Source organism: Gorilla gorilla, chromosome 5 (genome assembly GCF_029281585.2).
Source record: "Gorilla gorilla gorilla isolate KB3781 chromosome 5, NHGRI_mGorGor1-v2.1_pri, whole genome shotgun sequence".
In the NCBI taxonomy this organism is placed as follows: domain Eukaryota; kingdom Metazoa; phylum Chordata; class Mammalia; order Primates; family Hominidae; genus Gorilla; species Gorilla gorilla.
The window spans coordinates 100,652,094-100,679,197 of NC_073229.2; the positions used below are offsets into that span (position 1 = coordinate 100,652,094).

At 35.7% G+C, this 27,104-nt stretch overlaps 1 protein-coding gene and 1 pseudogene across 3 annotated transcripts in view; both read right to left on the reverse strand.

Moving 5' to 3' along the window:
- Nucleotides 1-27,104, reverse strand: part of LOC109027241 (uncharacterized) — a 70,934-nt gene that overhangs the window by 14,613 nt on the left and 29,217 nt on the right. Inside the window, exons 2-3 of one of the 3 annotated variants that reach the window (XR_010134292.1) lie at nt 25,396-25,575; nt 24,044-24,147 (exon numbers count right to left, since the gene is read on the reverse strand). The exons of 1 other annotated variant lie outside the window; for it this stretch is intronic. The gene's annotated coding sequence lies outside the window, so the exon portion shown is untranslated. Of the gene's footprint in view, nt 1-24,043; nt 24,148-25,395; nt 25,576-27,104 lie in introns of those variants that run through there. One more of the 3 variants, XR_002006362.4, reaches the window with a different exon arrangement.
- LOC115935083 (uncharacterized) lies at nt 20,118-20,216 on the reverse strand (annotated as a pseudogene).

The window sequence follows — 27,104 nt, forward strand, 5'->3', positions numbered from 1 at the left end:
TTTCTGTGTATTTGCATAGCTTCCTAAGTTCCTCTTGGTATTGATTTCTATTTTATTCCATTATGGTCAGAAAAGATGCTGGCTACTATTTCCATTTTAAAAAATTTGTTGAGAGAAATTTTTGAACCTCCAGGTGGCTTGCTTGGATGTTGGTAGTTGAAGCAGTAGACCTGGTGGGTGGGTGAGGTAGGTCCCTAGGCAGCCTGTGTGTCATGGGCAATGGCAGTAGCAGTGACAAGACAATTTCTTGGGTCCTGAGCAGCGTGTTTTGATGTTGGCAGTGGCTGTGGTGGGTTGGGTATGCCAGTCTCCAGGCTCAGAGGTGGTGCTTGCAGGTAGGTGCCAGCTGAGGTAGTAGTAGCCAGGAATTTAGACCCAACTTCAGGTACCTAGAAGGAATGCTCAAGTGGTGGCTTGGGTTGGATTATCCAAGACCCTGGATTATGTGCTGTGTCTCAGAGGGAAATGTGATGCCAGTTTTGACTTACTTGTGTTCAGGCTTCTCAATGGTGAGAGCACACACTAGCCATGATGTGTGGGAGAGAGTTGATTCTGAGGCTCCAGGCAGAGACCTAGGGTGATGGGCAATAGGAGCAGCACTGAGGCCATACCACTTGGGTGGGGCTTGCCTCAGTGTCCATAGCCTGGGCCAGTAGTGGGGGAATGCATATCCCTCTCTTGCCCCAGTTCTGGTGGGGTTCTCCCCAACTCCCCGCTATAGGAGCCCTCTTTCTGCTTTACAACTAAGTCGCAGCAGCATCTTGTGCCCCACTTGTGTCCCAGTTTCAGTCCTGTCAATGCTCGCATCCTAGCACTGGCAGCTGCAGCCCATGTCCCACTTGATTCTCAGCTTCTGCTGAGAAGTCTGTTCACAGCTCATCCCGCAGTCCCAGCAGCGACAGCCTGTGTTATTCTAACGCCTCTGTCCCTGGGACAACAGCCATAGAACATGAGTTTCCCTAATGCTGGGCCCTAGGACAAAGGCTGTGACTGAAAATGGCTCCTTGCTGTAGCTGCTTGGGTTTCAGAAAGGGTACGAGATCCAGCAGGAGATTCCCTCCTGGAGAAGTGCCATCTCATGGTCTCCTGGTAGCTCCCTGTATTAGTTTTAGATCTCGGGAGGGTGGAGGGGCTATTCTGTGGTCAGGATTACACAGTTCCATAGTGGGGATGTGGAATGATGGAAGTCTTATCCCAAGGTTGGGAAGTCACTCTGGCTCCCAGCTGATCCTGGCCAAGCAGACTGTCTCTTTTTCTTCTCCTTCCTTGGTTTTGGTGTTTCCTGTCAGTTTTCTGTTAAATTCCAGTGTCCTTTCTCGGATAATTATTCAAAGTGTAGCTGTCTGTACACTATTTTGGTTCTTCTCAGTGGAGCAGGTGAGCATAAAATACTTCTAGACCGCTATCTTGAAGCTGAAATTCTAATTTTTTAAGGTCATAAAGTTTATTTAAGCCCTATGTAATTTTAGCATTAAAGTCATAAGTAGCAATCTATTAAAAGACAAAGGGCATTTGCTATTTTTATAACTACATTGCAGTATTCTTATAATATTTTATATAATATTTTCAATAGCTAAATTTCAATAGGATTTATTATGCCAGTTTAGTTAAGTTCTTAGAGACTTTTACCTATACACAGTAATTATGCAAATTAATATTGCTTTGAGAATTGACCACTAACATTGATCACATGCAGTAATCAGTCATATAATGGATACAGAATAATTTGTCCTTTTGAGAGTTTCAGCTGACTTATCAAGGCACTTGATGTAATTTAATCCTGGTCAGCTGTATATATAACAGGGGCTGCTTTAAAGTAAGAAAATTTAAAAGTGCCGCAGTTTTAATGTTCATCTTATTACCTAAGCAAATGTTCTTGCTGGTATTCCAATTGGAGTCTAACTTTTTGCTACTTTAAGACAAGGTTATTGAGGACTATAAGTAAGTGAAAATTAAGCTTATTATCCACACGGCCTCAAAGCTGTCCTTAGAAGGCGGATAATGACTGTCTTAGTCTATTCCTTTTCTTGGGGTGCTCAGGCTTGTCTGGCCAGGACATGGTCTGATGGGTTGGAGGGAGAAGTCCTCATCTAAGACTGTGGAAGATGACAAATAAATCACTTGGGTTCACTGGTCCCAAGTAACAAAGTGAACCAGGACTAAATTAAGCCAAAAAGAAGTTTCCTGTAAGGCTGGAGAACCAGGCTTAATGGACTACATTTATCGGGTGCTTAATAGGTGAAAAGAGCTGTTCTCAGTACTTGAATTGTCTCATTAAATCTTTACTATAAGCCTAAGATGTGTTTTATTGTTCTTGTTTACAGCTAAAGAAACGGAGGGATGGAGAATTAAGTAAATTGTTCAAGGTTACACAGCGAGTGCAGTACAGGCCCCAGGACAGGAACTAGGCTGCCCTGGGTGACTGTGCATAACTGCAATACTGTTCTGCCTGGGAGGAGCAGCTGGATCAAGAGCACACCAGACATTTTTAAATCTGTGGAGCTCTCTGTCCAAGATTCAAACCTCACAAAAGACATCTGTTGATGTGACTTGGGTCTTAGCTGATCAGTGCAAGGGACTTTGAAAGGATTCCTATAATAATATGCACAATGAGAGATGAACAATTTCCCAAAAGGAAATGGCAATGCTGTTAGGAAGGAGAATGGGTGATACATGTTTTAGTCCTTTTAGTGCAATAACAAAATACAATAAATTAGGTAGCCTTATAAACAACAGAAATATATTTGAAGGCTGGGAAATTCAAGATGAAGGCAGATTTGTTGTCTGGTTAAAGTCTATTTTCTGATTTATTTATGTCACATTCTTATGCTGTCCTCACATAGTGGAGGAAGTGACTGAGCTCCCTTGGACCTCTTTTATAAGGTACTAATCTCATTCATGAGGGCTCTCTGCCCTTGTGCCGTAGTCACCTCCCAGAAGCCCTATCACCTAATACCATCACCTTAGGGGATTAGGATTTCAACATATAAATTTTGAGAGAACAAAAGTATTCAGGCCATAACACTGGGTAATCCTCTAGAAATCAAATCCCTTCTACACTAGAGGACTAATAAAACTAAAAATCAAGTCTTATCTCTTGCAATAAGGAAGAGTCAAGAAGGTTATCAGTACCAAGGAACTAAGAGAGGAGAAAGAAAGATTTTTTTTTGTTGTTCTAAGGAAGATGTAAACAAGCATGAGATTAAGAGGATAAAGAGTTTCCTAAAACATCAGACTGTAGCCTACTTTTATAATACATGCTTAGTTTATAAGCTACCAAAAAAATTGAGGGGAACTGAACCCACACTGTAAATTAGAATGGTACAGAGTTTACTCCCCATTTAATTTAAACACATAATCAACTATAAACCATATACAAGAGTATTCAAGTAGTGATTAATTTACATTCTTCCCTAGTTAAGAAAGTGTTGAAACCCTTAACAAGGCATATCTAGTTTAAGTGCTGTGTTACCCACATGGACATACTTGCTTATATCCTGTACCATCTTTTCTTTACAGAGGCTGAAATAAGAATGGATCCTACTTAGATACGTCTATAAAAAAATGGTCATCCTGCTCTTGGAGTTCAGCAGTGGGCAGATCAGGTAAACGTTCCTTCTTCTCTTAACAAGGCTTCATGATGTTTGGTGTGTACCATGCCGTTCATTAACAAAGGCCCAGAGGAAGCTTTGAAAATGGTGTGTGATCTAGCTGCTGTATCTGTTAATTCTTTCAATTCAATGTCTTAAAGTTGCCAAGGGGAACTTCAATGTGAAGATGAGAAAAGAGATGAGAATAGACAAGCTGAGAAAGGCCAAAAGGGGGCAGGGGATACAGGGAACACTGGCTAGAGAATTTTCATGAAATTCTCATCTGATGAATGATTGGTTCCCTCTAAAAGAAAAATTTGCTTATAAGGTGTACTTGTAATCAATTCTTTATATTTAACCAAAATGTTTGATAAATTTTGTCTATAATTTTATACATTGTAAAATTACAGGTTATCTTTTACAAAATTCTTTTTTGCTTATTTTTGTCCTAATTTTAAGAATCCTAACGGTAATTTTTGTTTTAATATATTATAGGAGGGTCATTTATTATTATATTCCAATATAACAATTGTGTTATTTACTATAATGTTTCTAGATTTGAATAGCTAATAGTTAGATTTTCTAAATTAAAAGAAAACTGTAATACGATTTTCTGATTCTGGGCGTACTTTGCTAATTATATATAAGGTTACTTGTTTGTTAGCTTTGGCGTAGACCCACTAACTTTTGTTGTACTTGACTGAAATTCCTCTGTAACAGGTAAAAAGGAAATCAGGTTGTGAGTGAATGCTACGATTTCTCTGCAGTGCAGTTCACTTGTTTAAATAAATTACTTTTTTAAAGTGTTTTTGTTTATATGGACCTTGTTTGAGATAGAATATAGAGTGGCTTACTTGGGTATGATTCAATTTAAATTCAGTCTGCTATATTGTAAACAGCTCTGATTTTTCATTATTTTCTAAATTAATTTATGGAGACACTAACTTTATGTTTGGGCATGGTAATCATAACATTTTGATAAAATAACATCTTAATATCTACTGTGGGTAGTATTAGCTCTTTCATCCAGTTGAAAGAAACAAGACAAATCACAAAGATGAACAAGGAAGATGGGTAACAGCTGGGATTGTGTGTGGAGAGCAAAACACAAAGGGACAGCAAAGCCATGCGCTGACACAGGAGGAGATGCAGAATTGATTCTTAATGTCCTATCTGGAAATGATTTTTGAAAATAAAATGAAATAAATTATGATGCTACCTTAGAATTCTTAGAAGAATAGGAAAGTTCTCTTTCTCATTCAGTAATGAGTGAATGAATGAGCTACTGCCATACTTTCCCCTTCACAAACTTGAATAAAACCTACAGCTTCTATCTACACTTACTGTAATTTTACTTTATCTTCACTTTTCCCCTGAAATTGCTCCTGTCAAGGTCAGTAATTAGCTTCTTTTCATTAATAAATCCATCTGGATATTTAGCTTCGGCCTATTACCTTCTCTATTACATTTGATTCTATTGGTTTCTGTGTGTTTTTAAAAGCACTTAAAAAATAAAAATTTGTTTTTTTGTTTAAAAATATTTCATACAAAAAAAGTCATATATACTAAAGGCATCATAGTAAAAAATCATCATAATAATAACGGTCCTGGTCACCACCCAGCAGTACCCTTCTCCACAACCCTCTAGGGGCAAACAACTTCTACCCTTTTAGATGTTTCGTTGGTACATATGTTGTAATTGTAAGTATTTTTCTTATTCGACAACCTAAAAACTTAACTTTAGACTTTAATTTAAATTTTTTGTTCTGTGAGTATTTTAGTTTATACCTTCTCTTCCTCTAACCATCTCATCACGATATAATTATACATAAAATTTTGGATAGCATATTTAGTAACTTCACTGTTATACGATAATTTAAATAGTTTATTTCTATTCCAAATAGTGTCTATAATTTTGTTTTTTCTTATATAAGTTTATTAACAATGCCTCATTTTTTATTTTCTAATAGTTATTAGAATAACTATTTGCAGTATCATTTTTGTAAAATATTTTCCAATACGGTTTTCTATATGGACGAGTCTGCTAAATAACTTATCAGTTCAATCACTTTTTTTTCCTGGAGACATCTTCCTGGAACTCTCTGATCTCTTCTTCTATTCAGACCCACCAACTCTTTTGGCAGTGGTATAGCATTTGTCTTGGAAATTCTTGCCTTTCTGCCCCTTTGTTAGTCTTTCTTATTCTTGATTTACTCTTTTCTTGGTGGCAATGTTTTTCTAGTAGTTTCCTGAAAACAAATGGGCCCATGGCAAGCAAATATATAAGGATTTACCTATTGAAAAATGTTTTTATTTTATATATTCCCTTTACTAGTTAGTTTAAATAAGGGAAGAAATCAATACTGAATCTCATTTTCACTTAGAATTTTGAAAGTATGGCTTCATTGTCTTCTGGCTTCTCATATGGCTTTTGAAAAGATGAGATTGGCATCTTTTATTTTTTCTATGTGACTTTAGTCCTCTCGGGAATATTTGAAGGCTTCCTTTTTATTATTTTATTTTGAATTTTTATGATAATGTGTCTCAATACAGTTATTTAGTGTAGGTTTAATTTTTTTCTTTCCAATTATTTGGGTACTTGGGTAGTCATTTTCTTATAGCTTAGAGGTTCCCAAGTTATGGAAAATATAATTTTCTTATTTTTTCAGTGATTCCCTTTATTTTCATATCTACTTTCTTATTCTCAAATTTCTATTGGTTTAATATTTTACATTCTGGATTGATACTATCCTTTTTCCCCCTATTTTTATCTTGATTTTTCTCTTATGTTTTGATGGATTTCCTCTCATATATTCCAAACCCTCCATTGAATCATCTTTTTAGTTATTAGTTATCAGAGTTTTTGAATAGATCTTTAGTTTTCTCTGAATGTCCACGTGTCTCAGCAGTGCACCTGCAGCACTTAGAGATTTGATCCCAGCCTCATTTCCTGTCACATCTCTTCAAGCACACAATTATCTGTGTGTACAGAAACTTAAGTCAGTCTCCTGAACATGCCATGATGTCTCATAACTTTGTGACTTTGTGTATGAGGACTAGCTTTTGGAAACACTCTTTGGCCGTCTTGTGGTTGAGCCTTCCCTCGTATCTTGGTCACATTACATTTCTTTCTTTGTGTTTGTCATTGACTATTTTAATACTTTTGTGGTTGTTGTTTTTGCCTTCTCCATTAGATTATGAGTTTCTTATGGACAGAAACTGAGCTCCATTTGTCACTGTATCCAACATGGCTTGCTAGTTTTTATCACATAATAGATGGTCAATAAGTATGTATAATATTGTTTACTGATTCCACAAGACACATGTACAAATTAAACCCATGCCATTAAAGTTTTACTTCATATACAGTCAGCTCTTTTGTGATTCAAATAGTATGGTTTATCACTTTCAGGGAATTAATAATATATCATTTAGAAAATAATAAACAGAGAGTAAAAATAATTTGTGAGACAGTAGCCATTTAACATAATTTGTGAAAAAAACATAAACACTGAATAATATAAATAAAAAATAGACTTTTTTGCTTTTAAAGGACATCTATGGCTCATATCAGATGATTGCTGAAACAGCAGTTCATCCACAATCTCACCTCTCATATTAAACTAGATAAACCTACTCTATTATTAATATTGAAAGAATTTAACTGATAGATACACTACTGTATGTGAATAACCCACTTTTTTTCCTTTGCTTGATGTCTAGATCCTATGTTGGATAACATTAAGCATTAAACAATGCAAAGTATAAATGGAATAAAAAGGGAGGCTGTAAAAATTAAGATTATAATGTGGGACACACAAAAGAGCTGCTTTGTTCCATGATATATTTTAAAAAGATTAATGTCATTTTCCAGAGACAAAGTGCAAAAGAACTACTCTAAAATGTGATTTGGAGCTTGAATTTCTCTGAGTTATTTTGTTATAGCTTGTAATTTTTTTTTTTTTTTTTTTGACAGAGTCTCGCTCTGTCACCCAGGCTGGAGTACAGTGGTGTGATCTTGGCTTACTGCAACCTCTGCCTCCCAGGTTCATGCCATTCTCCTGCCTCAGCCTCCCAAAGTTTTTTAAATTTTAATTATTAAATGTTACTTTTAAGAGCAGTTTTAGATTCACAGCAAAATTGAGCAGATAGTACAGAGAGTTAGAAAGTTCCTATATATCCGGATCCCTATGTCCTCTGTAAACAAAAATAGTTTTATTTCTTCCTTACCAATATGTAGACTTTTTATTTCTTCTTCTTGTTTGATTGCATTAGCCAGGACTTCCAGTACAGTGTTGAAAACCAGTGGTGTGAGGAGACATCCTTGGCTTGTTCTTCATCTTAGCAAGAAAGCTTGAAATCTCTCACCATTAAGTATGATGCTAGCTATACATCTTTTGTAGATGCTCTTTATCAGGTTGAAGATGTTCCCTACTATTTCCAGTTTGCTGAGAACTTCTATCATGAATGGGTATTGGATTTTGTTAAATGCTTTTTTCTATATCTATTCATATAACCATGTGAATTATCTTCCTTAGGCTATTGATATGATGGATTACATTTGTTGTTTTTTTTAAAAATATATATTTATAACATTGACTGATTTTTGAATGTTGAACCAGCCTTGCATACCCGGAGTAAATCTCACTTGGTCACAATATAGAATTCTTTATATATATATACATTGTTAGATTCCATTTGCTAACACTTTGTTGAGAATTTTTGCATCTATGTTCATGAGAGAAATTGGTCTGTAGCCTTCTTTTCTTGTAGGTTCTTTGTGTGGTTTAGATATTCTGGTAGTGCTTGCCTTATAGAATGAGTTAGGAAGTATTCCCTCTGCTTCTATATTCTGAAAGAGAATGTAGAGAATTGGTATAAAGTCTTTCTTCAAGGTTTGGTTGAATTCATTAGGGAATTTATCTGAACCTGGGTACTCAATTTTAAAAGGTTATTAATTTTTTATTCAATTTCTTTAATAGATATTGTTTGCTATATTCTGAATGTTTGTGTCCCCTGACCCCAGATTTATATACTGAAATCCTAACTCCCAAGGTGTTGATATTAGGATATGTGGTCTTTGGAAAGTGACTGGGCCATAATGGCAAAGTCCTTATTAATAGAGTTGGTGCTCTCACAAAAGTGACTTCAGAGAGATCCTTTGCCCCTTTTGCCATGTGAAATTACAGTGAGAAGGTAGCCATCTAGACCCTCATCAGATACCAAATCTGCTGGCACTTTGATCTTAGACTTTCCAGCCTCCAGAACTGTGAGAATTTTTATTTGGAAGCCACTCAATCTGTGGTGTTTTGTTACAAAAGCTACAACAGACTAAGACATAGGACTATTCCGATCTTGTATAAATTTTGGAAGACTGTATCTATCAAGAATTTGATCCATTTAATCTAGGTTATCGAATGTGTAGACATAGAGTTGCTTATGCTGTTCTTTTATTATCATTTTAATGTCCAGGGGATCTGTATTGATGTTGCCCTTTTCACTTCTGATATTAGTGTTTTAGTTTTCTCTCTTGCTGTTTCAGTTAGCGTGGCTAGAGACCTATCAGTTTTATTAATCTTTTCAAAGATCCATCTTTTGGTTTCTTTGATTTTTCTCTACTGATTTTCTGGGGTTTTTTTTCAGTTTAATTGATATATGTTCTAATTTTTATTATTTCTTTTCTTCTTCTTTGAATTTAATTTGTTCTTCTTCAACTAGATTTTTAAAGTAGAAGCTTAGATATTTGATTTTAGATATTTCTTCTTTTCAAATATGTGCATTCAATGTTATAAATTTCCCTCTAAGCACTGCTTTTGATGTATACCACAAATTTTGAATAAGTTGTATTTCCATTTTCCTTTAGTTTATAATATTTTAAAATTTCTCTGGAGTTTTTTTTTTTTTACTTATGTGTTATTTAGAAGTATGTTGTTTAATCTCCAAGTATTTGGGGACTGCGGTGGTTAATACTGAGTGTCAATTTGACTGGATTGAAGGATGCAAAGTATTGATTTTGGGTGTGTCTGTGAAGGTGTTGCCAAAGGAGATTACCATTTGAGTCAGTGGACTGGGAGAGGCAGACCCACCTTCAATCCGAGTGGGCACTATCTAATTGTCTGCCAGTGTGGACAGAATAAAAAGCAGGCAGAAGAACGTGGGGAGATTAGACTGGCTTAGCCTCCCAGCCTACATCTTTCTCCTATGCTGGATGCTTCCTGCCCTCGAACATTGAACTCTAAGCTCTCCAGCTTTGGGACTTGGACTGACTTCCTTGCTCCTCAGCTTGCAGATGGCCTATTGTGGGACCTTGTGATTGTGTGAGTTAATACTCCTCAATAAACTCATATATATCTCCTATTATATATATATATATATATATATATATATATATATATATATATATATATATATATATATTCTATTAGTTCTGTCCCTCTAAAGAACCCTGACTAATACAGGGACTTTCCAGCTATCTTTCCGTTATTGATTTCTAGTTTAATTACACTGTGGTCTAAGAGCAGACATTGTATGACCTATTTTTAAAATTTTGTTAAGATGTATTTTATGACTTAGAATATGGTCTATCTTGATGAATGTTTCATGTGATCTTGGAGAACAATGTATAGTATGCTGCTGTTGGTGAAATAGTTTATAAAAGTCATTTATATTCAGTTGATTGGTGGTGGTGTTGAGATTCTTTCTTCAGCTGTGTCTGGTCTACTAATGAGCTTATCAAAGGCATTCTTCATTCTGTTACAGTTTTTTATCTCTGGCATTAGTTTTCGATTCTGTCTTGGAGTTTTCATCTCTTTTCTTACAATGCCATCTGTTCTTGTATGTTTACTTTTTCAGTAGAAATCTTAGCATATTAACCACAGTTGTTTTAAATTCTCAATCTGTTAATACCAACATATCTGCCATATCTCACTCTGGCTCTGAGGTTTGTTCACTTTCTTTAAGCTATTTTTTGCCTTTTAGTATGCCTTGTAATTTTTGTTGAAATCCGGACATGATGTACTGGGTGAAAAGAACTCTGGTAGATAGACTTCTAGTGGTATGACATGAAGATGTGGGAGGAGAAAAAGCATTTTATAGTCCTATGATTAGATCTTAGTCTTTTGGTGAACCTGTGACTAGACTGTGAACTTCAACAGTATTTCTCAGTACCCCCAACCCTTAAGTGGGACAGGATGGCTAGAGGGGGCTGGAATTTGGCATTTCCTTTCCTCATGTGGAAGCATAGAGGGAGTTAAATTTGGGTATTTCCTTTCCCCCATGTGGAAGGCCAGATGATGTTAGGTATTTTCCTTCCTCTAGATAGGTTAGAGTCTGATAAAACCCTGCCAGGTTAGGCTGTCATAAAATAGTTTCTCCAGAGGGCAGGCCTTGTTAAGATAAACAGAATACTCTGCTGTATTTCAAAATGGTTTATTAAAATAGATATGATAATAGCAATGCCTCATAAAGTTGTTGTAAGGATTAAATATGTTGATACATTTAAGAATAGTGACTGCTACATAATAAGTTCTAATATCTGATATACTTAGATTTTCAATGACTTCCTTGCTAGTTAATTAACTGTACTATGTACTTTCGTGTATGGATGTGAGATTTCACAATTAACAACGTTGATTGTGGCATACTGAGAGTCTGGGAATTATGTCATTGTATTGTTTCATGCAAAAATCATTTTGTTATATACAAATAATGTGAGTAAATTTAATAAGTGCTGGTAACATGACGGCACAATCTCAGATATTATTCTTAATAAAATTAAATAACTCATGGCTTATGTATCGACCTAGAAATATTGGCCTGGACTAAAAATCCCTATTTTTGCTATTTCTACTTCAGTGAGACATGCAATTTAGAGAATACTTGTTTTTATTTCAAAGAAAACATACAAACAACAGGGTGTGTGTGTGTGTCTGTGTGTGGGTGTGTGCATTTATACAAATATAAAAATAGAAAAGAAAGTAACTACTGGGATAAACAGCAGCCAAATAATTGAGAGTTAGCTAATTTATTTATGTAATTCACTGCATAATAAGCCAAAATATATTAAATCAGATTGCTCCTGAGCTATTCCTTCAAAGACGATAGAGGATGGTTTTTGGAAAGACAGATTGTAACAATACATGTATCTCTGGACAATGCACATTATTATTATTATTATTTTTGGAATCTAACCAAGAATTAACTCTTCCTGGTTAATCATGCCTTAGAATTACTCTTCTTTAACCCATCAGGTGAATAATGTACAGAGAGCACTGAACTGGCAAATAAAGACCTGGAAGATCCCACATTAACAGCCAGCATTTTGTGGAGCAAACTGGATAAAGCAGGACTCAGCAGATAATTCCATTCTTCACCAATTATTCTTTTCTTAACTCAATCCTCCCTGATTCTTGTTTCCTCACTGCTCTCCCAGTGAGACACCTCTGGTCTCCACCTTACCAACTGCTCCCTTATCAGTACTCATCTCAGGTGACCTCTCAGCAGCTTTATCAGTTCAGCTTGGCCTTCTTGAAACACTGTCATCTCCAGTCCTCTCTGATACCATCCCCGTGAATTTCTTCGTGCTCCGCTCCCACTTATCTTCTTGGCCTCATTGCTGGTTCCTCTTCCTTTGTCTTATGTGTTTTGAGTTTCCTAATTCCTCTTCTCTATCTGCATACTCTTCCTAGGTTAAGGTATCATTTTTGTGTTGACGTTTCACAAATGTCTATGTCCGGCCTTAATATTTTCTCTTAGACTCTATTTAAAATAAGTGGTAGATGTCTAATTGGGATGTTAAACTTAAATATATCCATAGGACTTTTGATTTCTCACCCCACCTTCAACCCTCATTCCTCATTATCTCAATAATGACAATACCTACCATCAAATTACTTAGATCCAGCTCCTTTTTTAAACTTTCATTTTAGATTCTGGGGTACCTGTGCAGGTTTGTTATCTATGTACACTCATGTCACAGGGATTTGTTGTACAGATTATTTTGCCATCCAGATACTAAGCCTAGTACCCAATAGTTTTTTCTTCTGATCCTCTCTCTCCTCCCACTCTCCATCCTCAGGTAAGCACCAGTGTCTGTTATTCCCCTCTTTGTGCGTTCGCACTCTTAAGAAGCATTCTCATTTGCAGGGATATGGATGAAGCTGGAAACCGTCATTCTCAGCAAACTAACACAAGAACAGAACACCAAACACTGCATGTTCTCTCTCGTAAGTGAGAGTTGAACCATGAGAACATGTGGGCACATGGAGGGGAACATCACACACCGGGCCTGTCGGTGGGGGTGGGGGCCTAGGGGAGGGATAGCATTAGGAGAAATACCTAATATAGATGACAGATTGAGAGGTGCAGCAAACCACCATGGCATGTGTATACCTATGTAGCAAACCTGCACATGTATCCCAGAAATTAAAGTATAATAAAAAAAAGAAGCACTCTTGATTCCTCAGTTTTCTTTATACCCCATTTCTCATTTGTCATCAAGTCAGTAACACCTGCTGAAACTTCCTGAATATGACCCTTCTCTCTACTATTCTATACCCATCCAAGTTTCCAAGCTTTCTTACATTTTTCTACTGTGAATTCTTCATCCAGCCTTCAAAATGCTCTTGTAATCTTAAATGAGATCATATCCCTCTTTTTCTTAACAGAATATGGTGAGAATTAAGTAACAAGTGTGAATATGGTGTACAGGCCTCTGTCTTACCTGCAGAGTGCCTATAGCTCACTTTCATATGCTCCAGATGAAATGGTCTTCTTTCCTCCTTTCAAATATACCAAACTTCCAGGACTTTTCATTTGAACTTCTCTATGCCTATAAACTTCTTCCAGATTTTTTTTTAAATTTTTTTTGAGACAGAGTCTCACTCTGTTGCCCAGGCTGGAGTGCAGTGGCATGATCTCTGCTCACTACAACCTCTGCCTCCTGGGTTCAAGCAATTCTCCTGCCCCAGCCTCCCGTGTAGCTGGGATTACAGGCACATGCAACCACAGCTGGCTAATTTTTGTATTTTTAGTAGAGACAGAGTTTCACCATGTTGGACAGGCTGGTCTCGAACCCCTGACCTCAAGTGATCCACCCACCTCGGCCTCCCAAAGTGCTGGGATTACAGGTGTGACCTACTGCACCTGGCCTTCTTCCAGATTTTTAAAAGATTATCTCCTTTTCATTTAGTCCTCAGCTCAAATGTCATCTCTGCAAAGTGGTCTTCCAGCCTGGCTAAAGAATCCAACCTTCACTCCAACTATTTAACCTCCTTTTTTATTTCTTCATGGCACTATTATTATCTCTGATGAGCATGAAAGACAAACTCCACTAAAATATAAGCTTGATGAGGAGAGGAATTTGACAACTTTTTAATGTTGTAGTTAGAACCTAGAATAGTGTGCAGCAAGAGCAGATATTTGATAAATATCGGGTGAATGAATGAACTGATAAACATTCAGTTCTTGAAGAATGCATTTGATGAATAACAAATTGAATCAATAATAAAGGACTTGTATAAAAAAGTAAGATATTAGGGCCCAGATAGCATTAGGAAAGAAGCCACTGGAATTAGAGAATTGAGAGAATAGAACAAGGCTATGCTTTCACTCATAATTGTTTAAAATGATTAATAATATGAAGAGGAGCTGAATCTTGGTATTAGAATCCCTGTATTATTTGTTGTATATAAACTTAATCAATGATATATAAGGCAGAATAAATAATTCCTAACATTTGTTTTGTCGTCTTTAAGGAATCCACAGTTAGAGAATTTTTTCAATGATTATTAATGTGGATACTGTACTTGGTATATCCTGTCTATATGCACAAAACAAGGTAAGCAATGCAATGCTGTTTTTGGAATTCTGTCTTCACAAATTTCATTGCTATCAGAGTCTACTCTGATAGATATGAATATTAAAGGACATTTGGCAAAAATAATAAGACTATAACATTAATAATACTAATTTTAGTAGAAAGTGCTCCCCCCAGCCAACCCTACATCTGTATCTATATCTATCTATATACATTCTGCTCTATTTACTTATTTTCCAAAACATTGAAAGCCTTTGAATCGTCAAAACAGGTGTGCTGGAAACCCAGATATGCTATCTCAGTTTTCGAAAAGAGAGGAATATTTAGCTCAACAAGATTTGAATGTGAGAGTTTAAAGAGGACATAACTCCCTAAGGGACAGGGTGGATTTACTAAGAAGGCACACTTCGATAAAACGCATTTCTTTCGGTGAAGTAGTTTCTCATGGTAGTACAAGTAATATAGCAAATTCTAATGTCAGTAACAATTTGACAAATTTTAAATGTCATATCTCATGGAAAAATACATGTATAATACTTGATAGGAAATTAAGTGAATTCTTAATCAGTGAAACTGCGGCACTTGAAGAGTCCTACTGATTATACTGTCATCAGCCTGCAGGACACAGATGTCTGGTGGTATGTTGTTGAGTTATTTTATTAATATCACTGACTTGAACGTTGACACAGAAATAATTCTTTCTAAGTTTGTAGAAAGCATGAAGCTGGGAGTATTACAAATATATTTAGTGACAGAATCGTCATCTAACATGACCTCTATATGTTGCAAAACAGTTCTTTAACAAGATGAAACTTACTTGGAAAAAAACCTGCAGTACTACATTTAACTGTTTTAGGAAAAATGTCATCTTTATTTCATATAGAAAAATTTTGTCTATAAAATCAACATGAACCAACAGTTTTGTTTGCTAAATAAATATTTATTATGTACCTATATGTGCTTATCTTTTAAAATCCTTTATGGATTTATTTTTGGTTAATTTTTCCTTTTTTTATGATTAAATTATTCCTGTTACTCTGTGTTCAATTCTCAGAACTCACTCTAAAATTGTGATACACAAATTAGGGTTCATAGAATGGAAGAAGATTCTGACAATTTTAATTTATAAAAAATGATGTAAAATTCTGAGAGGATGACTTGGAAAAAAGACAGTTTATTAGGTTGGTGCAAAAGTAATCAAGAGTTTTGTCATTACTTTCAGTATAAAGTGTTACTAATTCTAAAATGGACTGCAGATAAAAATGGATTTATTTGTGGCTCCAGTGGGAAGGATCAGGACCAATGGACAAGAGTTACACAGAAATAAGTTTTAACTCAAGAATAACCTTTTATCTATAAGGACTTCCTGGAAAATAAAATGTATTGCTTTACTGAGATTTTTCAAACACTGGGAAATGTTCAAAGAGAGATAGAATGTCCAATTGTAATGAATGTTGACTATAGGATGGATGCACAGGTTTAATTTGCTTTCCAACATTCATATTTACTGCATCCATCTTAACTTTTAGAACTACCTACTCTTGGCAAAATCTCTGTAATTCTTTTCAACTGAAGACAAAGTCATCTGTAATGCTTTCTCTTGGCTCCCCAAATATTCTGGCTCTACTTCTGGTTTCCATCAGATTGTAAAATGTAAATGCTCAGAAAATGCACCTGCAATTTCTTAAATTACTATTTTTGAATGTTGTCTTCATTTTTCTCTTATGTTTATGTAATCTGAGCTTTGAAAATTTCTGGTAATAATTTATAATGACCTGAAGGGTTTTACATTTTCTATTAATTTTACAATATGTTGGCCAGGTACGGTGGCTCATGCCTGTAATCCCAGATATTTGGGAAGCCAGGGCGGGCAAATCACGAGGTCAGGAGATCAAGACCATCCTGGCTAACATGGTGAAACCTCGTCTCTACTAAAAACACAAAAAATTAGCCAGGCGTGGTAGCACGTGCCTGTAGTCCCAGCTACTCGGGAAGCTGAGGCAGGAGAATCGCTTGAACCTAGGAGGCGGAGATTACAGTGAGCTGAGATCGTGCCACTGCACTCCAGCCTGGGCAACAGAGCGAGACTCTGTCTAAAAAAAAAAAAAAAATGTACATTTTGATAGCATTAAATTATAGATAGCATTAAAAATATTTTCCAATACACAACGTAAATATTTTAAAGACATATTTCACTAGTGTTTTTTGTGGAAAATTGTACACTAACAAGTCAATTCCTTTTCTTGCCTGCATGTATTTCTTCCGCATGAAGAATGTATACAATATTGATGTTATATTAGCCCTGCCACCTCTGTTACAATTATTTTAGCCTTTATAGAACTGTGTATTTTTTTTTCTTTTTCTTTTTTTTTTTTTTTTGAGATGGAGCCTCACTCTGTTGCCCAGGCTGGAGTGCAGTGTTGCGATCTCAGCTCACCGCAACCTCCGTCTCCTGGGTTCAAGCGATTCTCCTGCCTTAGCCTCCTTAGTAGCTGGGACTACAGGAGCATGCCACCATGCCTGGCTTATTTTTGTATTTTTAGTAAAGACAGGGTTTCACCATGTTGGCCAGGATGGTCTTGATCTCCTGACCTCATGATCCACCCGCCTCGACCTCCCAAAGTGCTGGGATTACAGGCATGAGCCACTGCACCTGGCCAGACGGGTGGAATAAGTAAATGCAGTTCCTTTAGCATGATCAAACACATAGGCAAGTCTTAACTTAGTCTGCTTGCTCAGGCCTCTTTAAGATGGGTCCGTGGGAAGGCTTTTGGGAGCACAGAAATCTATTTATATATTTAGGGCATATGAATTTACATAGTAACATCACATGTGCAAAAACTGTAATGTTCTTTGTTTCTCCATATCTGGACTTGATTTAACATATAAGCCCACATTTCTGCTTCATAGCAGAAAACTTAAACTCACCAAGTCAAGACAACTTAGTCAGTTTTGGTTTAAAACTTTGTGTCCTTTAGATAAGGTCAGGATTCCTTTCTTCTCTTCCTTTACTACCCTTTTAAGTGATGTAAGAATCTTGGAGGCTGATGTAACAACTGACTTTTCTGGTCTGGGAGCCCTGAAATTATTTATCAATTTTTGCATATAAAATATTTTTATCTTGATTATTATTAAGCTTCATCTTTTCTTTGTTCTGTATTTACACCAGTATCTTCATTCAAGTTGAGTGTGATGCACTTAAAACCTTTCAAGGGCTTTCTTATTTTTCTTGGGATGAAGACAAATCTTGATAGAACACTCACTATGTATTTAACATAGTTCATGGCTGAACTGTTTAAAATGGTCAAAATTTAAATTACATCAAAGTATAGCATGGCACACCTTGAGTTACTTGGAATGATTCAGCCAAACTAGAACAGATCAGATATCATGGTGAAAGAAAATGGGGCAGGCTGGTGGGTGGTCTCTTTAGCTTCAAGTGAAGCTCCATGTGGCTCCTCCTACCTAATCCTGCAGAGAAAGTAGCTCTAATAGAGAGAATACAGATGCAAAGGCAATGTAAACAGAGCACTAGATGTCACAGAGAGAAAGCACTCCCACATCCAAAAGACACTCATGAGATTTCAAAGTAAAATCGACAGCCAGAAACCTTCATAAAGTATTAGCAGAAGGAAAGCATTATGTTGAAATCAATGGATAAAGAGAAAATTCTTGGCCGGGTGCGGTGGCTCATGCCTGTGATCCCAGCACTTTGGGAGACCGAGGCGGGTAGATCACGAGGTCAGGAGTTTGAGACCAGCCTGACCAACATGGTGAAACCCTGTTTCTACTAAAAATACAAAAATTAGCCATATGTGTTGGTGCACGCCTGTAATCCCAGCTACTCAGGAGGCTGAGGCAGGAGAATCGCTTGAACTCTGGAGGTGGAGGTTGCAGTGAGCTGAGATCATGCCACTGTACTCCAGCCTGGGCAACAGAGCAAGACTCCATCTGAATTAAAAAAAAAAAAAAAGAGACAAAATTCTTAAGTATTGAGAAAGTACATTTGTTAGACCCTCCTTCTTGTTATATTTATTTTGAATCCCCATCCCCATGGTCCATATTCCTCTATAGATTCTCATTTTCATGTGTTTCATACATATCATTTAATATGAATGTATCTCAGTCAAAATATTTGGTATTCCATTCATATTGTGTATACACATGATTTTATTTACATAAATATTAGGCTGCAGATCTTTCTGTTTCTATGCAATCTCACTTGCAATCCTTATCCATGTTGCTGTTTTTACTGCTATATCTTTGCTGCTGGCAGCTGAATACTATGTATACGTGATATGTATAGTATGTATCTACCAAATTTGATGTATTCATTTCCCTTGAAATGACTAGTTGGGCTGTCTGTGACTTCCCATGACCACAACGTACAATGTACATTGAAATAGACATTGTTGAAAAAACACGTTTTTCAAGGAGCACATGAGAATTTCCTTAGAATACATACATACTAAAAAATGAAACTACTGAATTTTGTTTTATACATACCTAATCTAATCGATTTAGTTGAGCTGGATTGCTCTGGAGAATGGCTATAACAGTTTGTGCCCATTAATGATGGTTTAAATTTTTCCATGCATCGGTTCTTTGTCATCACTTGGTGTTAGCTCACTTTATTTTTTGACAATATGATTGAAGTAAAATTGTGTCTTATTGATGTTTTAATATACATTTACTGATTACTTGTGTTATTAAACATCTTTATATACTTATAAACCATTCAAGTTTCTCCTTCTAGTAATTGACTTTACATATCTATTGAACATTTACTTTTGGGTTACTTTTTTTTCTTATCTATTTCAATTAATTATTTATATATCATACATAAAACAATCAGCTATTAGTTTGGGAAATATAAATAACTTTCCCAGTCTGTCTTTTGTCTACTGTGGTTATCTATATAATCTTTCTTTGAAAAGAGTAATTCTTATTTTTATTTCTGTAATCAATCATCAATTGTTAAATTTACACTTTTGAATTTTGGATTTAGGAAAGTCTTCCTTTGTTTAAATAATGATATTCTATGTTATCTTCTATTAATACAATATTTTACCATTTTACATTTAGGTTCTTATCAAATGGGAGTTATATATAATATGAGGAATTAAACAAACTTTATTTTCTTCCTTAGTAATTCTTTTCCCAAAATAATCTGCTAACCAAATCATTTTTTCCTTTCTGATTTGTAGTGTCATTTCTATTAAGTATTAATTGCCCACATTTAGTGGGTTGTTTTAGTTTGAGGCTCTCCAAAGTGAATCCTTAGGCAAGCATTTGATTACACATAGTTTATTTGGATAAAGGTGCATTTTGAATGTAGCTACTATAAACGAGTACCTTCATTTTTCTAAGAGATAGTTGGCGGGGCGCAGTGGCTCACGCCTGTAATCCCAGCACTTTGGGAGGCCAAGGCGGGCAGATCACGAGGTCAGGAGTTTGAGACCAGCCTAGCCAATATGGTGAAACCCCGTCTCTACTAAAAATACAAAAATTAGCTGGGTGTGGTGGCATATGCCTGTAGTCCCAGCTATTCGGGAGGCTGAGACAGAAGAATCACTTGAACCAGGGAGGCGGAGGTCGCAGTGAGCTGAGATCGCGCAACTGTACGCCAGCCTGGGTGACAGAGACTCTGTCTCAAAAAAAAAAAAAAAAAAGATAGTTTATTTTTAAAATATATATATATTTTAAATGTTAAACATATGGAACACTTCATGAATTGGCATGTCACCCCTCTGCAGAGGCCATGCTAATCTTCTCTGTATTGTTCCAATTTTAATATGCGCCGCTGAAGCAAGTATTGTTTTTTTTCTCCTCTTTTCTCTTTCCTCCTTTTCCCCACTTCCTACTTAGCGCTTTAGAAATGCAATTAAAACCTTTTACCTCTCCTTCACCAGATACTCCTTACAGGGCAAGCTTATCTAACTATATCCTTAGAGCTCCAGAACAGTACTCTCTCCCACCAGGAGATTGCCTCAAGAGACAACAGCCAATTTACAACACAAAATATGCCCACTATGAAACTCTCTCTCACCTGGAGATTTTTGGCCACTCTTACAACCTAATTCTGCCCATGAAGGCACCAGTGGTCGCTAGCTTGAGCACCCAGTAGACAAGGCACTGAAGCAAGTGTGGACTCCCATCTCCCCTGCATAACTTTCATGCAGACTCCTTTTAAAAGTGCCTGCTTTCTACTCCAAAAGCAAAACAATACTCTTAAAGAAGGAAGTCAGTACTTATTCCCCTAAGCTAGCTTGGGAATAAAAAGTCACTTTCTTTATATCAGACCTTGCTCTTATTAACTGGACTCTGCAAGTGGTGAGCAACTGAACCTACATTTCATTTATACTACCACTTTAATCCCAGTAGTAAACTCTGGGAGCCAGAGTAGATACAGGAATTGGTACACCCAGAGTCAGGAATCCAGGGGTGTATGTACACCAAACCAATGGAATGCTGATAAATGGTTAACAACTGCCTTTCAGGAAACAAACAGTTCATAGCATTTGTGATATCTGCAGTGTAAATATCCTCACCAGGCAGAATTGCAAACTGCTGAGTGATTTCACCTAGCTTGCAAAGTTTCTGAAATTTTAACAATTGGTTCCCTTGAGCTGGTAGGAGCCAGCTCCAGCACAACGCTGCAAACCCAATTAATAGTTATTTGTTGAGGGCTGTTCCTGAAGACTGTTAAGTCTTTGGCACTTGGACCATCTGTGCAGGTGGCAAAAAGTCTCCAGTGACAAGAGAACATCTCCAGGCAAAATAAATACAGGCGCTGGCAGTTGGAAAACCAGCACATGAGGGGATGCAATGCACAAAGAGTATCAGCTGCGTGGACTAGTTTCTAGAACAGAATTAAAAATCTATTTTATCTACCTCTGTCTATTACCAGGATGTTTAGTATGCCTTAACATTTCTTAGGGCTTGTTCTTTATTTGTTATTCTTTTTTAAACATTTCTTAGTTGTTTATAGTTTCTTTTTCTTCAAATTCTGATTACATTGGATTTATAGATTAATTGGGAGGAAAGTATACATCTTTAAAATTTTAGTCATCTTGTAACTGAGCCTTTATTATAAAGATCATGTTTGTTATACTTATTTTTTTATTTTTCCTTGTTGTTTTCTTCCTGTATGTGTGCTTGCTTACACATAGTCATTCAGTAGTCAGTATTTACTAGTAATTGATTAATGTCATATCCTAATTCCTAGGGCTTCCCACAAGACTGATGAACTTGTTTTTCTTTGAAAGAGCAATGATTGTTAGGTTATGTAGATCTCCTTGATGGTGTCCATAAGTTTTATTTGGCTGAGGGATGCAAATATCTTGATCTTCGGGGGATCCCACCTCCCCTATACCTATTCTATTCATTAAAGCCCCCAGTTATGTTCAAAGGCAGGTCAGATTTGAGAGTTTGTCTCTCTCGCTCCCAAGCTTAGGCCAAATCAGAATAAACCTTTCTTTGCTCCTAAGTGTTGATGTGTCAGTGTTTGTCTTATTTACAGTGCATTGAGATTATGAACCCAAATTTGGGGGTTCAATAACAATCTCATATATGCTATATATTTATTTGTCCACTTACTCAAATCTTTTTATGTTCTGTGAAAAGTTCACTGCTATTTTCTATAAAACTTGTAATCATTCATTCATATTTTAACTTCTAGATAATTCATGGGATTTGATGCTATTGTGAATAGTGTCATTTCTATCACATTATCTAGTTATTGCTGTTATAGAGTTTGCTTGTTGACACTATTGAGCTTTCTATGTACACCGTCAGATTTTAAAACTTGTGGTCCCATGACCCCTTTATAATCTTAACAATTATTGATGATCTCAAAATTATTAATCCCAAAGATTTTGATGAGCTTTCATTTATGTGTGGTGATATTTATTGTATTAAAAATTAAAATAGAAAATTTTAACCTATTAATTTATTGAATATAATAACTCATTAGATGTTAATGTAAATAACATTTTTCTAGTCAAAAATGAGTAAATATTTCCAAAATAAGAATATATTAAAGAGAATTGAGTTGTTTTAGCTTTTTGCAAAGCCTTTAATGTTTGACTTAGTAGAAGTTGCTGAATTTTTATATATGCTTTTTATTTCAGTCTGTTGCCATGTTAGATGGCGTATAGCTTCTGAAATCACTGTACAATCATAAGAAAATAAAAATGAAAAGGTCAAACACAACTTAGTATTATGAAAATAGTTCTGACCTTGTGAACTCTCTGAAAGGGTCTCAGGAACCTCCAAAATTTTCAGATTACATTTGAGAACTGCTGATGTAGATGACTTTCTCATTCATAATTATTTACACGTTCAAATATTTTATCTATTATTTGTTTCTTTATTTTTTCATGCTGATGAGGATTTCTGGTTTCAGATTGTTTTTGTCAGCTTTGTCAAGGGTTTTCCAATATTAGCACAATGTTCAATTTTTACATTAATTTTTACTTAGTGGTTGTTCTCTAATTCAATGATTTATGCTGCAATTATGAAATTAATTTTTTATTCCTGCTTCTTTGGATTTGCTCTATTTTTTTCTAATTGTGTTAATTGAATTCAAAATGTTTTATTACTATTTTTACTGTTTTGATTGACATGTTTAAAGCTATACATTTCCTCTAGGTACCGCACTAACAGTGTACTATAAACTTTAATGCAGTGCTTTGTTCATGGGTGACTCATTAATACATTTATACTTCTCCCGACCAAGGTTTTGTTGTTGTTGTTAGTTACATTTAATTAATTATGGCCAGAGAACATAAACTATATAATCTTAATTGTTAGAAATTCATAGGGATTTGGTTATAGCTTAGGAATTTAAATGAATATGTATTTATTATTAAGTATAATGTTCTTGATAAACAATATTTTTTTAGTATTCTAAAACAAGATTACTTATATTACATAATAAGTAATCTACTATTACTTATTATTACTATTATTACTTAATAATAGATTAAGTAGTAAGTAATAATCAATTCCCATCACATTGATTCCACATGACCCATTCTTCCTCTTTCAAGAGTGATTCAATGATAGCAGATGTTACCCTGTGTCAGGCCTCTGAGCCCAAGCTAAGCCATCATATCCCCTGTGACCTGCACATATACATCCAGATGGCCTAAAGTAACTGAAGAATCACAAAAGAAGTGAAAATGGCCTGTTCTTGCCTTAACTGATGACATTACCTTGTGAAATTCCTTCTCCTGGCTCATCCTGGCTCAAAAGCTCCCCCACTGAGCACCTTGTGACCCCCACCCCTGCCAGCCAGAGAACAACCCCCTTTGACTGTAATTTTCCACTGCCTACCCAAATCCTATAAAACGGCCCCACCCCATCTCCCTTCACTGACTCTCTTTTCGGACTCAGCCCGCCTGCACCCAGGTGAAATAAACAGCCCTGTTGCTCACACAAAGCCTGTTTGGTGGTCTCTTCACACAGATGCGCGTGAAACCCTGTACATACTGACAGAATATATTTTGCACTACAAAAGAAGAAATCCAAGCTTGTGAATTTGGAAGTTTATGTAGATATTGCTCTACACATACCACTCTCTTCTCTAAAGTAAGCTGAGTTCTCTCTGAGAAGAAAAAGGTGAAGATTCCTGCCCCCATTATGCAAGCACTTGGCACCGGAGAAGAAAAGTTTTATTGCCCTTTGAATGGAAGCAGATGGCTCCAGGTCTGACACTTGGTATGTGAGGAAATGGGTCTGGGGAAAGAAAAGAAACATTTTTTTTTATGACATTTCAGTTTTCTTTGCTTAGAAATCCTACCCATACAGAAACATGAAAATAGTCATATTGTGTCTCAGAACTACTATAATTCTTTTGTTCAGGCTTATTGTGCTTTAAAAATCTTCTAGATCTTTGCTCATATTTATATTGCTTATGTATTAGACTCTGAGGTATTTTTGTAAATAAATTTCCAGCATAATAGTTGGTTTATCTGCTTACTCACAGCTTTACGTTCTTAAAAAAATCAATATTGAGGCTATGTTGATAGGTGCATATATGTTTGTGATATTGCATTTTTTTAATCTATTGTTCTTTTCCAGATACGTGACATCTTTTGTTTTACATTGTGAATTTTCCTTGGTGAATTCTACTTTGCCTATTATTAAATTTTTCACCTGGCTTCTTTTTATTTCTTATTTGTTTGATACATCTATTTTCACTAACTTACATTCAAAATTTCTACATTCATTTACTTTAAGTTTGCCTCTTATAGGAAACATATTTCTGGATCTTTATTTTCTTATTTATTTTGTATCAAGCCTCAGATTCCAGTCTTTTAACTAATACATTTAATACACATATATTTATTGTCAGGCCTCTGAGCCCAAGCTAAGCCATCTTATCCCCTGTGACCTGCCCATACACATCCAGATGGCTGGTTCCTGCCTTAACTGATGACATTCTACCACAAAAGAAGTGAAAATGGCCTGTTTCTGCCTTAACTGATGACATTGTCTTGTGAAATTCCTTCTCCTGGCTCATCCTGGCTCAAAAGCCCCCCCACTGAGTACTTTATGACCCCCACTCCTGCCCGCCAGAGAACAACCCCCCTTTTTCCTTTACCTACCCAAATCCTATAAAAAGGCCCCAACCCCATCTCCCTTCGCTGACTGTCTTTTCGGACTCAGCCTGCCTGCACCCAGGTGATTAAAAGCTTTATTGCTCACACAAAGCCTGTTTGGTGGTCTCTTCACACGGACACACATGAAATTTGTATTACTAATACATGTCATACATACATTTAATACATATAAGTAATTTTACATTAGGACTTATTTTGCCATCTTATTTCATATTCACATTTTCTATTTCTGTATTTCTGTTTTGCTTCTTTTTGTCATTTTCTAACCCCATTGAAAAGGCTGATTATTCTAGTTTGAGAGTTTTTTTAAAAGTGTGTGTTAGTTTTCTGGAAGCTACCTCTAATTTATTAAGATACATACCTAAGTTTATTTTTCTCTATCATTTCTGAAGTCAATCAGTATCTTTATATTTTTGGACAAACAAGGCAATGATGTTAGCATGATCCCCTTTTTAGCTTTCTGGTATCTCTTGCCCTTCCCATCCTTTAACCCTGACATATTGGTTTCATCGATTTCTTGTTCTGGCAGACTTTGGGTATCCTATTTTAGGTAATGATAGAATGTTACAAGTTACTTATTTTAGCCCACTTCCATTATTTATTTTAATGATTTCCTGTATTTATTTATCTTCTTGATGGAGTTCTATTTCCCAGAGTGTTTTACAGAGTCTTTGTGTGATAAAACTTCAGAAGCATTGAGAATATTTTCATTTACCCTCTTATTAAATAATAGTTTTGCTGTATATAAGTACTATAAATTGAAATACTTCTGAAAACATTACCACATTTTTTTTCCTTAAAGTGTTACTCTTGAGAACCTAATGTAAATCTGATTTTTTTTTTTTATAGGAAGACACAAGTTCTTTCTTTTTCTTTTATTGTTGTATGTATAAGTTTATGGGGTACAAGTGTTATTTTGTTACAGGTATAGATTGCATATTTGGGAAATCAGGGCTTTTAGGGTATCAATCACTCAAATAACATACATTGTACCCATTAAGTTATCTCTCATCATCCATCCTTCTTCTACCTCCTTACCCTTCTGGGTCTTCAATATCTATCATCCCACACTCTATACACTCTATATCCATGTATATACATTATTTAGTTCCCACCTTTTAAGTGAGAACATGCAGTATTTGTCATTTTATGCCTGACTTCTGTCACTTAAGATAATGGCCTCCAGCTCTATTCATGTTGTTGCAAAAGACATGATTTTATTTTTTATGAATGAATAATATTTTATTTTGCATGTATGATACATTGTCTTCATCCAGTCATCTGTTGGGGGACACTTAGGTGGTTTCCACATGTTTGCTATTGTGAATAATGCTGTGATAAACATACAGGTGTAGGTATCTCTTTGATGTAATGATTTCTTTTCCTTTGAGTAGATATGCAATAGTGGGATTGCTGGATTCAATGATAGTCCTATTTTTTATTCTTTGAAAAATCTTCATACTAAAGGTTTCACTAATTTACATTGCCAACAGTGTGTAAGAGTTCCATTTTCTCCACGTCCTCACCAACATCTGTTATTATTTGTCTTTTAATAATAGCCATGCCAGTTGCTATAAGATGATATCTCATTGTGCTTTTAATTTGTGTTTCTCTGATGATTAGTGGGATTGTTTTTTCATACGTTGGCCATTTGTATGTTCTCTTTTGAAATACGTCTATTCATGTCCTTTGTCTAATTTTTAACGAGATTATTTGTTTGTTGTTGTTGCTGTTGAGTTTCTTGAGTTCTTTGAATTCAGATATTAAATTTTATAAATATATTATGTATGTAACTATGCCACATATAGTTTGCAAATATTTTCTCCCATTATGCAAGTTGACTGTTCATTCTTTTGATTATTTATTTTGCTGTAGGGAAGCTTTTTGAGTCCCATTTGACTATTTTTGTTTCTGATGCCTGTGATTTGAGGTCTTTGTCATGAATTCTTTGCCTAGCTCAATGTCCTGAGGAGTTTTCCTAGATTTTCTTCTAGTATTTTTATAGTTTCAGGTTTTACATTTAAGTCTTTAACCTATCTTGAGTTGATTTTTTATATGGTGAGAGATAAG